Here is a 15,754-nt window from a genome sequence, read left to right on the forward strand (position 1 = left end):
GAATCAGGGCAAAGATACTTATCTGCATGGGAAGGCTGTCTCTGGCCCTCCCAGCTCCTGTGAAAGAAAACTTGGCAAGCATGCAATCCAGTGGCCCAAGGGACCAATGCCATGACCACACCAACTACCAATCTGACTGGCTGGCTGCAGGCAAAAGCCCTTGGCATAACCTTGACACATCACAGACGTACTAGCTTCCAAACCCACCCCATTCAGCAGAGCCACAGCAAAACAGCCTCCCAGACTTTTCCTCAGGTTCATCCTGAGAAGCTCCTTGGGTAAAGGACATGGCAACCACCCCTCCCCTGGGGAGAGTTCCTCTTCACTGACCCCTTCACTCAACTATAGCGAGTCCACCCTTTCTTTACATTCTGGACAGTCACCTCAATGGTCAACAGCACTTAGCAAGCCCCCTCCCTTGCCCCCACCCCTGAGTTTGGCTGGAGTCTGTCTGATTTCCAGGTCTTGATCAGTACCAAGTCTCCTAACAAGAAGTGATGAACGGTGAATTTGAGGGGAGGGGTTTGGGCCAGGAGTCCTTTGAACCTGAGGGTTGATAAAGCAGAGGAAAGGGACAGCACATAGTTCTGCAGGCCTTTTCTACCCTCAGAAGTCTCATTATTACCTTCACTCACCCCTCCTCCACCTCTAACCCTAACCCCAATCTTACAATTAGGTACGGTCCCAAAGATTTACCCTAGCTTCTGGGACACAGAGAAGCCTCTCTTTTACTTGATCAAGCCCTCTTCTGAGTAAAATTTTCTGAAACACAGGTACCTGGAACCCTTGCCCTTAACTCCCTGCACTGTCAGTCTGTCCGATGATAACTTGGTGCTTTTCAACTGACAGGTCAAGGAGGATCGGGTGGACCCAGTGTCAATTAGGAAAGTCATTTTCTCCTCGTCAGGTCCCACCTGCAGATTTATCAAGGGTTCCTGGTAGGGCCCAGTCATAAGAAAACCCTGACACCACTCCCCTCCCCACCACTCATCCTCATCAAAGGTCATGATGAGGGGAAGCACCCTTTTCTTCCCTTTTTAGCTCTGGCCACTCTTTTTTGAAATGGCCTGCTGGCGGTCTTGGAGGCCGGCCCAGCCCTCTCCTTCCTGTCCTCAAAGGAGGCCGAACACTTTGCCCACTGTCTCACTTCCATCAAGGAGGGCGGTCTTGTTCTAGCCTCTTATTAATTACTTTATCCACAGTACATACCATGATTCTGGCTTTCTGCTTTTGTTTTTCCTCTTCTCTCCTTACAAAACTTTCTGAGCTTCTCTTAACTGTTCATCAATGGGTTTGTCATCCATCCCTCAATCTTTTGTAATTTCTTAGTGATGTCAGGCCAGCTTTTGGTTACAAAGCTGACTTCTAGGAGTCTTTGTCCTATTTGGCCCTCTGGATCCAACCCGGAATACTTTCTCATTTATATCCTAACTCTGTGGAGGAAAGTCAATGGAGTCTCCTCCCTCTTTTGTTGGGCTTCAAAATACTTGACCATAATCTGGGATCTGGGGATAGATCCCCTTATTCCCTTAATTTTCCGTTGTCTAAATTCCTGCATCTGACTGTGGCTTCCAGGATCATTATTGTCCCACCTCAGGTCAATGTTAGGGAATTTCTGTTTGGGAGAGGGGACATCTCATGCCTTGGGAGGGTGTTCTCTCTCCCAAATTGTCATGGGTGCTCTTCTAATCATTCCCCTGTGAACAGGAGGGTAATAATGGACATCATTTCCCCTCAAGTATAATAATTGGGCCCTAGAAATTGATCTAATTGCTCCACCAGGCCACGGGAGTCTTCAAGGAGGGAATTCATTTCCTTCTTGAAGTTTCTAACTTCAGTACTGGTGACGGGAATATTAACATATCCCATCTCCCCCAGACCTACTGGGACCTCCTGAAGGGGAAACATCTGTTGTTTGGAGGGTAGGGGAAATTGTTGGAGGTTCCTTTTGCATTGCTCTAACTCCTTTCTCAAACCTGGCTAGGAGGGAGCAGTTGGCACACTTTCCTCATTATTCTTGGTTTCAGTCCCCTCACTATTTTCACTTCCTATCTCTTCTGCCATATGGCATAAGGAATTGGTAGGCAAGACAGAGGTTCCCAAGATTTTGACTGTGGTGCCCCCTTTTCTTCTTTAAGGGAGAACAGCTTGTAAACTGATTCCACTTCCCCTACTAAACAACAAAGAGTATAGGTTATTTATTCCTGAGAAGGCCGAGTTCTGTCATTCACATGGAGGAGTTGTTGTTATTGTTAAGTGCCATAGAGTTGATTCTGACCCATAGCAACCCTGTATAGGGTTTCCGAGGAGCAGCTGCTGAGCTGGAACCACCGACCTTGCAACTCAAACGGCTTTGCAGTCTGGCGCATTAACCCACAGCACCACACCAGGACTCCAACCACATGGAGGAGTAGGGCCCGACAAACCTAGTCTTCACTGGAACCAAATTGAGGCCAGAACACAGATGGTGAGTGGGTTGGTTCTTTTGGCCAAATAAAACAACACTATTTAATCATCTTTTGTTTATCTTTTTCCTGGGTTCGGGGATTGTCCCCCAAGCCCTCATCATTCTCACCAAAGGACTGTTAGGAGGAATGTCTGTGTGAGTCTCTTCTGCTCCCTTTCCTCCTTCTTCCCTAAGCCTAGAACTTCTGTTCTCCATTTTCTGTTGGTCTTCGTGTTTGATGTCTGAGTTTCCCTGTGCACTCAGTCCTGCTATTTCCTGGAGGTTTCTTGCACACCCTGAGATTTGCTTTGTCCGTCTCCAGCCATTTCCCTCATGGAAGAATGGAACCATGGATTGGAACTCTAGATTCGCTTCATATCCAAAATATGTCTCAGTCACACATACTTGACTCCTGAAAATGCCTGACCACCAGGGTGGTACTTAAACAGTCTAATTTTCTCAGCCTGGCTCATGCATGAGATTGCTTTTTTGCCATGGTTAGTCGGTTCTCAGTCCTTTGTATCTCTCTCGATAATTCTCTATTAACAGTGTCTGGTCCTTTCTGACTCTCACTGGGAGGCAATCACCCCTGTGGAGCAGGATTCCAAAACCCAGAAGACAAGACTGGTAGACACACGACACAGCTGTTTTATAATTGTTCTTATTTCCTAGTTAGAAAGTCCTTTCCCTGGTTCCTTATTGACTGAGTACTATGGGGTGAACAATCTTCTTGAACATCATCTATTTCATTTTGATGGATGCACTTATTTTAAAGGTTCTTCTTCTCGAACAGGTTCCTCTAATCCCTCCTCTAATTTATCCTGTTTACACATACCCCAGGTGAATGGGCTCCTGTTGCTATATTAGTCAACAATCTATGTTGCAGTCAATTAGCAACTTCCTAGACCCTTTGTTTCCTTATTTCTGAAGATGGACCAGCTTGAGAATTACTTCTCACAGTACCTCTTCACTTATTCCATTTGCTTTATCATGTCTATGCTGGACAAAAGTTTCAGAGTCTCTTCTGACATCCATTTTGGTGTTTTTCTTCTTTCTTGTCTTCTTAATGACCTTTTGCTTTCTTCCTGTATGATGTTGTTGATGTCATCCCACAACTCTTCTGGTCCTCAGTCTTTAGTGTCTAATGCATCAAATCTGTTCATCAGATGATCTGTAAATTCAGGTTAAATATATTCAAGGTCATATTTTGACTCTTGTGGACTTGCTTTAATTTTCTTGAGCTTCAACCTGAATTCGCATATGAACAATTAATGGTTTGTTCCTTTGTTCCACAGTCTTCCCCTGGCCTTGTTTTGACTGATATGGAGCCTTTCCACCACCTCTTTTCACAGATATAGTCAACTTGATTTCTGTATATGCCATCTGTTGAGGTCCAGGTGTATAGCCTTGTTTATGTTGTTTAAAAAAAGGTATTTGCAATGAACAAGTCATTTGGTCTTGCAAAATTCTGTCATGCGATCTCCAGCATCATTTCTCTCACCAAGGCCCTATTTTCTAACCATTGATCCTTCTTTGTTTCCAACCTTTGCATTCCAATCACCAATAATTATCAATACATCTTGACTGCATGCTTGATCAATTTCTGAGTGAAGAAGTTGGTAGCATTCTTCAATTTCATCATCACTTCCTTTAGTGGTTGGTGCATAAATTTGAATAATAGTTGTATTAACTGGTCTTCCTTGTAGGTGCATGGATATTATCCTATCACAGACAGCATTGCACTTCATGACAGATCTTGAAGTGTTCTTTTTGATGATGAATGTGACACCATTCCTCTTCAATTTGTCCTTCCTGACATAGTAAACCATGTGATTGTCAGATTCAAAAGGGTCAATACCAGTCCATTTCAGCTCACTAATGCCTAGGATATTAGTGATTATAGATTCAATTTCATTTTTGACAATCTCCAATTTTCCTAGATTCATATTCCATACATTTCATGTTCTCCAATTATTAATGGATACCACAGAGGTTTTGCTTCATTTTAAGTTGTGCCCCATCAGCAAATGAAGGTCCTGGGGGCTTTACTTCATGCACATCATCACAGTCAACTCTACTTTGAGGAGGCAGCTCTTCCCCAGTGGCATTTTGAGTGACTTCCAAACTGAACGGCTTATCTTTCACCACTATATCTGACAACATTTTGATGTTCTTCATCATGTCTCAATATTCAATAATCTAGTGCTGACAGTGTTCCACTGCAATTCATAAGCTTTTCAGTGACTAAATATTCAGAAGTAGTCCGTCTTTTTTTCTTCCTAATCTGTCTTCACCTGGAATCTCATCTGAAACCTGTCAACCGTGAGTGACCCTGCTGGTACTTAAAATACCTGTGGCATAGCTTCCAGTATAACAACAACATACAAGCCACCACAGTACGACAAATTGACCAACAAGCGGTGGAGGACTACCACTGGACAGAGTAAAACTGCTCTAGGGTTTCTTGAACTGTGAATCTTTACAGAAACAGACATTTCTATTTCTCCTGTAGAGAGCCTGGTGAGTTTGAACCATCAACCTTGCAGTTAGCAACTTGATGCTTATCCCACTGCATCACCAGGGGTGCAGTATGCAAACCCTGTATAATCCCTCTCCCTTGAGGTGGGCAGGCCTGACTTCATCATGGGAGGCCCCAGAGGTCAAACATGGGAAAGGTCAGAGAGATTTGAAGGGTGACATGGATTTTCCTGCTGGCTGTCATGGAGTTCGCAGTTATATTGAGGAAACCTGAGACCTTTGAAAACTGGCAGATGCCCCCGGTCAACAGACAAGAAAATGGGAACCTCAATCCCACAATGACAAGGAGTGAAATTCTTTGTCCTTTAATAGCCATGAAAGTTTAGAAGAGGACCCCGAGCCTCAGATGATACCCTATCCTGGCCAACATTTTATTTCAGCCTCATGAGACTCCAAACAGAGCATCCAACCACACCACACCTGACCCCAAGAGCCTTGTGATCATGAATTTGTGTCATTTTTAAACTTAAGTTTGGAGTCCTGATGTGATTCTGTGGGTTAATGTGCTGGACTGTAAAGTCCATTTGAATTGCAAAGTTGGTGGTTCAAGCTCACCAGCCAGTCCTCGGAAAGCCTATACAGGGTCACTGTAAGTCAGAACCAACTCCTCAGCACTTAACAACAACAGCAAGTTTAAGATTATGGTAATTTGTTGCATAGTATAGAAAACCAACACAATGACCTTTTTAAAATAAAAACCAGTTGCCATGTCAAGTGACTCTGACTCAAGAAGACCCCATGTGTCACAGTAGGACTGTGCTGAATTTTCAATGGCTGATTCCGCCACCCCCACCCCTACCTCCACTCCAGAAATAGATCGCCAGGTTTTTCTTCTGAGCCATCTCTGGGTGACTTGAACTTTCAACCTTTGGTTAGCAGCCAAGCTTGCTAACCTTTATACTACTCAGGAATCAGTCCATATCTTCTAGATCCCTTTGTCTTATTTAAAACAGGCTCTATTTGATTGGTGATTATATTTTTTTCCTTACATTAACATATAACTGCCTTTCTTTTTGGGTACTGCTTCCTTTGGGAATTTACATAGTAATTCAGATCTGATCCACACACATTGTTATTTTAACATTCACATGAAACTATATTATCTCCTCCCCACCCCATAGGCACCATTGTGAGGCCCCTGTTTTCATCCATCTCAAGCTGCGTTCAGGTCTTTCAAAGCTTAACAGTGTGTTTATTATGTAACAGCGGAACATAAGCCAAAACAAGTTGCTGCTGGGCTTTCAAATATAGCAGCAGCAGAGATCTTTTTCCGGGCTTGATGAAGAACCACTTGAAATGTCTTAATTTCAGCTATTTTCTGGTCCATAGAAGAGAAAAATACAGAAATGGCTCTGAAGGTACTGAAGTGCACTCACAGAAATCCCACAACTCCACTGTCAGAGATGCAATGAGGTGGCTGTGGTGAGAAGTAGAGATGAGTGCAGAACTCTGGCTGCAGAGAGCTGTGGGCCAGCTCTCCGAGAGTACTGCCTCATGTGTTGAACCTTCTCAAAGGAGAAAATGGGAAAGGCATGTCAGTGGTGTCCCTTCACATATAGCAACATGGAACATGACCCAGTGGCATTACGGAATTTGACTCTCCATGCCCTGTCCCCTTTTAGTCCCTTTTCTAGTCGATCGGCTATTAGCAGTTGTTCTCAGTTTGAAGGCTCTTATAGTTGCAAATGTTAAAAACTCAGCTCAGTCTAGTTTAAGAAAAGGGAACTTGTTGGAGTATGTTGTTGTTGTTGTCAGGTGCCATCAAGTTGGAACTGACTCATAGCGACCCCATGCACAGCAAAACAAAACAATGTCCGATCCGGGGCCAACCTCACTACCACTGCTACACTTGACGCCATCAATGATGCCACCTGGCCGATCCATCTCGTTGGGGGTTCTTCCTCTTTTGCTCTGACCCTCCATCTTACTCAGCATGACATCCTTCTCCAGCGACTGTTCCCTCCTGACAACATATCCAAAGTATGAGAGACGAAGCTTAGCCATCTTGGCCTCCTCCAAGGAGCACTCTGGCTGCACTTTTTCCAAAACAGATCTTTTGACAGTCCATGGCACTTTCAGTATTCTCTTCCAACACCACAACTCAAAGGCATCAATTCTTCTATGATCTTCCTTACTCACTGTCCAGCTTTCGCATCCATATGAGGTTTTTGAAAATACCATGGCTTGGGTCAGGTGCACCTTAGTCCTCAAGCTGACATCTCTGCTCTTCACCACTTTAAAATGTTGGCGTATACAACCAAGTCAATAAAGGTTGTGCTGCTTTCCTTGATCTTGCCCCTCCTCTCCATTCCCACCTTCAGTGTCTGGGCTGAGCCCATAGGACTGATGTTGTTAAGGAGTGGGTTCTGACCCATGCACAACAGAATGAAACACTGCCCAGTCCTGTGCCATCTTCAGAATTGTTATGCTTGAGTCCATTGCTACTGCTATTGTGCCAATCCATCTCCTTGTGGGTCTTCCTCTGTTTCACTGACTCTCCACTTTGTCAAGCATGATGTCCTTCTGCAGGAGCTGGTCCCTCCTGAGTACATGTCCAGAAGTATGAGAGACGATGTCTCACCATTCTGACTTCTGAGGCGCATTCTGGTACACTTCTCACAACACGGATTTGTTTGTTCTTCTGGCAGTCCACGATACTTTTAATATTCTTCCTAACACCACAACTCAAATGTATCAATTCTTCTACAATCTACCTTATCCATTGTCAAACTTTCATATGCATATGAAGCTATTGAAAATACCATGGCTTGGGTCAGATGCACCTTAGTTCTCAAGCGGACATCTTTGCTCTTTGACACTTTAGACAGGTCTTATGCAGCAGATTTGCCTAATGTAATACATCATTTGATTTCTTCATGGCTGCTTTAATGAGTGTTGATGGTTCATCCAAGAAAAATGAAGTCTTTGGCAGCTTCGATCTTTTTTGTATCTTGATGTTATTTATTGGTCCAGAGGTGAGTATTTTTTTAATTTTCTTTACATTGAAGTACAACCCATACTAAAGCCTGTGGTCTTTGATCTTCATCAATCCAGTTTCTCGGATTATTTCCTCAGTATACAGATTGAATAAGTATGGTGAAAGAGTATAGTCCTGGTACACAACTTTCCTAATTTTAAGCCATTTAGAATCCTCTTGTTCTGGTCAAATGATTGCCTCATTGTCTATGTGCAGGTTCCTCATGAGCACAATTAAGTGTTCTGAAATACCCATTGTTTGCAATGTTTTCTAAAGCTTGGCATGAACCACACAGTGGAAAGTCTTTGCATTGTCAATAAAGCACAAGAAAACATCTTTCTGATATTGTCTGTTTTCAGCCAAGATCCATTTGACATCAGCAAGAATATCCCTAGTTCCACATCCTCTTCTGAATCTTGCTTGAATTTCTGGTAATTCCCTATTGATATACTGTTGCAGCCATTTTTGAATTATCTTTAGCGAAATTTTACTTGCATATGAGATTAATAATATTGATGATTTCTGCATTCTGTTGAGTCACTTCTCTTTGGAATGGGCACAAATATGGATCTCTTCCAGTCAGTTAGCCAGGTAGCTGTCTTCTAAATGTTTTTGCATAGATGAGTGAGGGCTCCAGTGCTGTTATCAGTTTATTGAATGATTTCTATTTGCATTCCCAGACCCCTGTTCCATAAGACTAGGAAACCTCTTTTCTCTGTTCCATCAAAGTACTCTGAGATGACTAAGTGGGCTTATTCTTTGTTTAAATCATCACTATGGCCAGGAAGGTGGAAACCATTGTTTGACCAGTGTGGGGCATATCTCCTCTTCTAGAACGTAAGTATGAGTTCTTGAGGACTGAGAGTCAGGGAGTGGTAGTTGCAAAGGAGTTCCCTAAAATCTAGGTGCTTAGCATAAGGAGAGACTTCTGCCAGAGTTTTAGGCCAGACTCCATTTTTATTGTTTATTGTTCATTCTGAGCTGACTCTCAAACATCACCTAGTCTGTGGACTCTCCTCCCCTCCCTTCATCTCACAGCATGTTCCCAAGCTGGCCCCCAAATATCCATAGATGAATAAAACATTAACTGACTCAAACTTTATGATTAACAAAGCAATGTTTAAGGGATCTTGTAATTGTCTGGTTTCTGTTAAAGGTAGATTTTGTAAATGTCAACCAATCAGAATTCTTTACTTGTAAATTTCTGCATTTTCTATATTTAAATTCTGTGAAAAATTCCTCCCGGCTCCCACCAGTACTTTTGTGAATAGTACTATAGTGCTAACTAATGATTGCTTAGTTTATGTAATAAAACTTTGCTTTAATTTTTTAAAGTTTTTATTGTGCATTGAGTGATAGTTTACATCTGTTTTAATTTTAACAGAAATTCCAGCTTGCTCTTTGACAATTAAGCCTAACAGCAAGGTACAGTTACCAGACAGGATGCAATATGGACAACTGATGTCCTCCAGCACTCCACCCTTTTTCTTCTTCTTCTTTTTCCAAATTGTGAATTGGGTGACGGTTTTCAAAGCAAATCAGTTTTTGTTTCAACATTTAATACACGTCATTGATTGTGATCCTCACAAAGCAACATCACTTATCCCACCTAGAGCCTGTGGTTTCCGTTTCCACTCCTACTCCTTTGACCCCTTCCTACCTTCTGAACTTTGTCTTTGGGAAAACGCTGCCCTTTTGATCTCATATGGATGATTATTCTAAGGAATGTGCACCTCCTTAGTGTTATAGCTGCCCTTACAGAACTCTCAACGGTTTGTTGAAAACTGAGCCACAGGAGTGAGCTCAGTTCCAGGCCAGAGGGTGACTAAGGGCCAAAGTCTTGGAGGACCCCAGCAGTCTCTATCTGACCAGTAAGCTTGATCTTTTTATGAATTTGAATTCTTTTCTGTATTTTTATCCAACTCGATCCAACCCTTTAATGTGATTCCTTTAAGAACACTGATACTAGTAGCCTAGCACCATCTAGTTCGTCTGGTCGCAGGGTCTGTGGAGGCCGAGTTTCACATGGCCCATTTGTCCATTGGCCTAATTATTTCCACGTATCTTTAATTTTCTTCATTTTTTGCTCCAAAGAGAGACCAACAGTTGTACCTTAGTTGAGTTGTAATCATGAATTTTTAAGACCCTAGTTATTACTCACCAAAGTAGGATGTAGAACATTTTCACTATGTTATATCACTAGAACTTGGTGTCCCCTGAGACTACGGTCCTGAGCCCTTCAGCCTAGTGACTCATTCCCTCAAGGTGTCTGGTAATGTCTAATAAATTTTCATAACTATTTGTTGTTGTGAAGTGCCTCTGAGTTTGTTCAACTCATAGCAACTCTGTACAGGGTTTCCAAGTAGTTGGTAGGTTTGAAATGCTGACCTTTCAGTTATCAGTCCAGTGCTTATCGTACAGTGCCATACCAGGACTTTTTCATAATTATATTCATGGATCTATTTTGCAGCAAGGTAAAAAATATTTGGTCAATCCTATTATTATATGTATGTATCTGTACATATATATGTGTGTGTCTATATCTATATCTATCTATCTATCTATCTATATATATATATATATATAAACACACATACACACATATATGGAGCTCGGGTAGCGTAGTGGTTACGAATCGGGCTGCCAACCTCCTCAAGGTCAGTGGTTCGAAACTATCAGCAGCTCCGCGGAAGAAAGATGAGGCTTTCTGCTCCCGTAAAGATTTACACCCTCGGAAACCCTGAGCAGGGTCGCTATGGGTCGGAACCAACTCAATGGCATTTGACAACAACAATATATATATATACTCATAGTGTAGTCCCCTTATCCTTCCCACACCTGCTCAGCTTGCATGAGTCCAACCTAGTCTAATGCAGGAACGTAAAAGACCTGGAGAAACAGTGGGAGTAGGGGGTTTCTCTCTGTCTCTGTGCTTCCACTGGTCTACCAGGATTCCTATTTGTTCATCTATGCATTTCATCTACCCAGACCATGAACCTAGAAACAAAGTGAGGTACAAGGTTATAGCATATTTTATCTGAGACCCAGGCCTTCTAATTTCCTCCTTTGGCTCAAAGGTCTCTGGACACCAAGACTACAACCCTTAGACACCCTGGAATTTAATTCCTCACCACCCATCACCCACCAACCCAGCTCAACTTCCGTCAAATGATAGGCCTATAAAGGCAAACAATAGCACCAGGGAGGTATGCACTCCTAACTTAGAACAATCAACCCTGCAAGATCAAAAGGGCAGCATTTTCCAGAGAAGAAAGCTCAGAAGACAAGAAGGAATAGGAAGAAGGATGAATGGAAATGGTAAACACAAGGGGACAGTGAGAAGAGTACTGGTACATTGTGGGAATTATAATCAATGTCACAAAGCAAAATTGTATATGAATTGAATTATTCAGTGGAAAACTTATGTGCTCTGCAAACTTTCATCCAAATCACAGGTAAGTAAAAAAAAAAAAAAAAAAAAAAGAGGTAGTGGAACTTTTCTGTGCCAGGTTCCTGTGTTCCTCTTAAAGGAGACTGTCTGTTCCTCATTACACACAAAATCTGGGGGTCAAATGCTGACTTCACACTGGAGCCTGGCCTGCATGGTGGGAGGCTGGAGGAACATGAGCTCACACTGCCTCTGTACTATTACTTCTCTCCATAGGCTCACATGATTGCTCTGTCAGACCAGCACCTGCAGTTGGAAAATAAGACCTTGGTGACAGAAATTATACTAGAGATCACATGATAGAATTTTATAAGACCAATGACTTATTCATTGCAAAAAGTTTTCTCAACAACAATACACATGGACCTCACCACATGAAATGCATAGGAATCAAATTGGCTACATCTGTGGGAAGAGACAATAGAGAAACTGAATGTCATTAGCTAAAACAAGACCAGGAGCCAACTATGGAACAGATCATCAATTGTTACTATGCAAGTTCAAGCTGAAGCTAAAGAAAATTGAATCCATGTGAGCCAAAATATGGCCTTGAGTATATCCTATCTGAATTTAGAGACCTTTCAAGAACAGATTTGATGCATTAGACACTAACGACTGAAAACCAGAAGAGTTGTGGGATGACAACAAAAACATCATACAAGAAGAAAGCAAAAGGTCATTAAGAAAGCAAGCAAGAAAGAAAAGACCAAAACGAATGTCAGAAGACTGTAAAACTTGCTCTTGAACATAGAAACGTCAAAGCACCTAGAAGAAATGAAGAAATTAAAGATCTGAACAGAAAGTTTCAAAGGGCAGTTTAAAATAACAAAGGAAAGCATTATAATAAAATGTGCCAAGACTTCATTAGAAAACCGTAAAAGGGGAAACATGCTGAGCATTTCTCTAGCTGAAAGAACTGAAGAAAAAATTCAAGCCTTGATTTGCAATATTGAGGAATTCTATGGACCAAATATTGAATTTACACAGGAAACATCGTAAGAAGATGGAATGTATATACTGAGTCATTGTACCAAAAAGAATTGGTCAATGTTCAGTCATTTTAAGAGATACCATCTGATCAAGAACCACTGATATTTAAGGAAGTTGTTCAAACTTCACTGGGGACATTAGGGAAAAAACAAGATTCCAGGAATTGACGGAATACAAACTAAAATTTTTCAACAAATTGATTTTACCAGAGGTAATCACTCATCTATGCCAAGAAATTTGGAAGACAGCTACCAGGCCAACTGATTTAAAAGACCATACATGTGTCAATTCCAAAGAAAGGTGAACCAACAGAAAGCAGAAATCATTGAATATCATTGATATTACATGCAAATAAAATTTTGCTGAAGATAATTAAAAAATAATTGAAGCAGTACATCTATAGGAAGCTGCCAGACATTCAAGCTGGATTCAGAAGATGACATGGAACTTGGGATATCATTGCTGACATCAAATGGATCTTCTCTGAAAGCAGAGAAAATCAGAAAGAAGCTTGTGGATTACAACTATGGATAATATTGTGAAGAATGAGTATTATAGAACACTTAATTGTGTGCAAGAGGAAACTGCATATAGACCAAGGGGCAGTCATTAGAATGAAATAAGCGATACTGAATTGTTTAAAATCAGGAAAGATATACACCCAGGTTATATCCTTTCACCATATTTACTCAATCTGTATGCTAATCAAATAATCCAAGAAGCTAGATTATATGAACAAACCCATAGTATCAACATTGCAAGAAGGCTAATTACCGATCTGAGATATGCAGATGACACTATCCTGCTTGTTGGTGAGAAAAGGATTGTAAATATTTACTGATGAAGATCAAAGACTACAGTCTTCAGTATGGATTGCACCTCAATGTAAAGTAAACAAAATTCTCACTACTAGACCAATGAAATCATAATAAACAGAGACAAGGTAGAAGTTGTTGAAGGCTTCCTTTTGTTTGGATCCACAATCAATGCTCATAGAAGCAGCAGTCAAGAAATCAAACAACATCCAGTGGGTGCCGGATCCATATGTGGAGTCCTGGAAGAAAAAAAATGATTGATGTTGTGATCTCTGTAAGAAAGCAATGGCCTTCTTAGCCCTGACTGAGCCTTGGAAGAATAACAGCAATCCAGTGCAGAATGTAACTAAACTCACTCTGGACAATGTCATTCGGTAGAACAGGAAGACTGAGACTAGCTGGGTGCCAGGTTGTTGCCACTATCTGACACTCCCCAGCCAAGTGACAACCCAGAACCTATAGCGGCTAATGGATGCAGGTCAATGACTCAATGTGAATATGTTGAGTCCCTTCTGTCCAACAATGGTGCAGGTGTGTTCATATCCACCTTTGCCTTCATGGACTACATGGTATTTGCTCTTGGGCTCTATCATGCCTGTCATGACTATTATGGCCAGCATACCACTGGTGGACCACAAGGCCAAATTCTGATGGCAGAACATAAGGTGGGCTGCTATCCTGTGTTGCTGTCCCTAATGGTCACTTTCTAGTCAGCTGTGGCTATGCTGGGTGTATCATTCGAAATCTTCTGATTTGGGATTCAATATTGGTTCCTGAGCTTCTCCTATTTCCTGGGGCTGCTGATCCCTGCCCACATCTTCATCTTTGTCTTCTACCATCTGCCTCCCAGTGCCTATGAGTCCCTGGAGCTCTGGTTCAATAAAGCAGTGTGGGTTTGTGGAACTGTGACCTTCACCTTTCGATGGTGATCTGCATGGGGGTTATGCTGTATGCACCATCATTGGCCCTCAGTGCAGTGACTAGCTTTGATCTGTGGCTTTCATTGCTGACTTTAGGCACGGTCTATGCTGTCTAAGCTGCTCTGTGTGGGTTGAAGGCTTTCATCTGGACAGATGTGGTTACGTTCCTAGGGCAGCTGGCAGTTATCATCATGGACTCAACTAAAGTGGGCAGCTTAGGGCATATGAGGTGGCTTCCCAGCATGGTCACATCTCTGAGATTGAGCTGGATCCAGACCAATTTGTGCAGCACATCTTCTGGTCCCCGGCCTTTGGGGGTGTCTTCATGATGCTCTCCTTGTATGGGGTGAACCAGGCTCCCTCAGCTCCCATACCGAGAAGTCTGCTGTGCTCTCGTGCTATGCCAACAGGTGGTCCTCTGCATGGGCTGCTTCATTGCCTGGTCATATTCGGTTATTACCAAGAGGAGTCCATGAGGACCCAACAGACCCAAGCAACTCCTAATCAGTTTGTCCTGTACTTTGTGATAAATCTCCTGGAAGGCCTTCCCGGCCTGTGTGGGCTCCTCATTGCTTGAGTCTTAAGTGGTTCTCTCAGCACTAGATCTTCAGCTTTTAGTTCTTTGGCAACAGTTATGATGGCAGATCCGATTTGACTCTGGTTTCCTGAAGTCCGGGCCACCAGGCCTTTGTTTATGGACTGCTTTGTCTGAATAGCCTGGATTTCCTTGCAGATGGGACCTACGCTTCAGGAAGGACTCAGCAATTCTGGCATGGTTGGGGGCTGCTGCTCAGACTCTTATACCTTGGATGGTCTTTCCTTGTGCCCACTTCCCTGGAACCATAGTGGGCCTGTTGGCTGGACTCATATAGCCTTCTGGATTGATATTGGGAGCATGGGCTCTGGCATGGCACCTTTTTCCCCAATGGGTCCGTCTTATCCCTGCCTAGCAATTTGATTGCCATCACCATGATAACATTGACGCCCATGACTAGCCTTTCCAAGTTCACAGGGCTGCAGCAGTTCTACTCCTTGTCCTACGTGTGGTACCGTGACCACAACTCTACCACAGTTATCATGATGGGCCTGTCATGGTGGACCATGAACCTTTGGACCATTTATCCCAGGTTGTCAAAGCTCCTTCCCCTTCCAGAATCAACAGTCTTGCAGAAGCTATAGCCAGGATCTCCCCCATGGATACCACTGTGTTTCCCAAGAAGATGGGTAATGGTATGCTATGGGGTGGTGCCTGAGGAAGGCTCAATCACCAGGGTAACCACCCCACCTTTGTCCTCCAAGAGACCTCACTGTGATCTGAACTCAGGACCCAAGCCTCTTCTGCACTCTACCAGACAGCAGCCAGTGGCTACCCCGTAGTTCAGGGATGATCCACTTGACATGTTCTGCTATTCATTGGAGAGTCTGCGAAAAAACAGGAAGACTCCCAATGAGATGGAGTGACACAGTGGCAGCAACAATGGGCTCAAACAGAATGATCATTGTGAGGATGATGCAGGATGGGGCTGTGGTGTTTTTTTGTTGTGCACAGGGTTGCTATGAGTTGGAACTGACTCAATGGTGTCTAAGAGCAACATTGTTGTTGTCAGGTGCCATCGAGTC

At 42.8% G+C, this 15,754-nt stretch overlaps 1 pseudogene; it reads left to right on the top strand.

The window, feature by feature from the left end:
* Positions 1 to 15,313, top strand: part of LOC102842999 — a 50,385-nt pseudogene extending 35,072 nt beyond the window's left edge.
* The last annotated feature ends 441 nt before the right edge of the window (positions 15,314 to 15,754 follow it).

Source organism: Chrysochloris asiatica, unplaced genomic scaffold, assembly GCF_000296735.1.
Source record: "Chrysochloris asiatica unplaced genomic scaffold, ChrAsi1.0 scaffold00079, whole genome shotgun sequence".
Lineage (NCBI taxonomy): Eukaryota > Metazoa > Chordata > Mammalia > Afrosoricida > Chrysochloridae > Chrysochloris > Chrysochloris asiatica.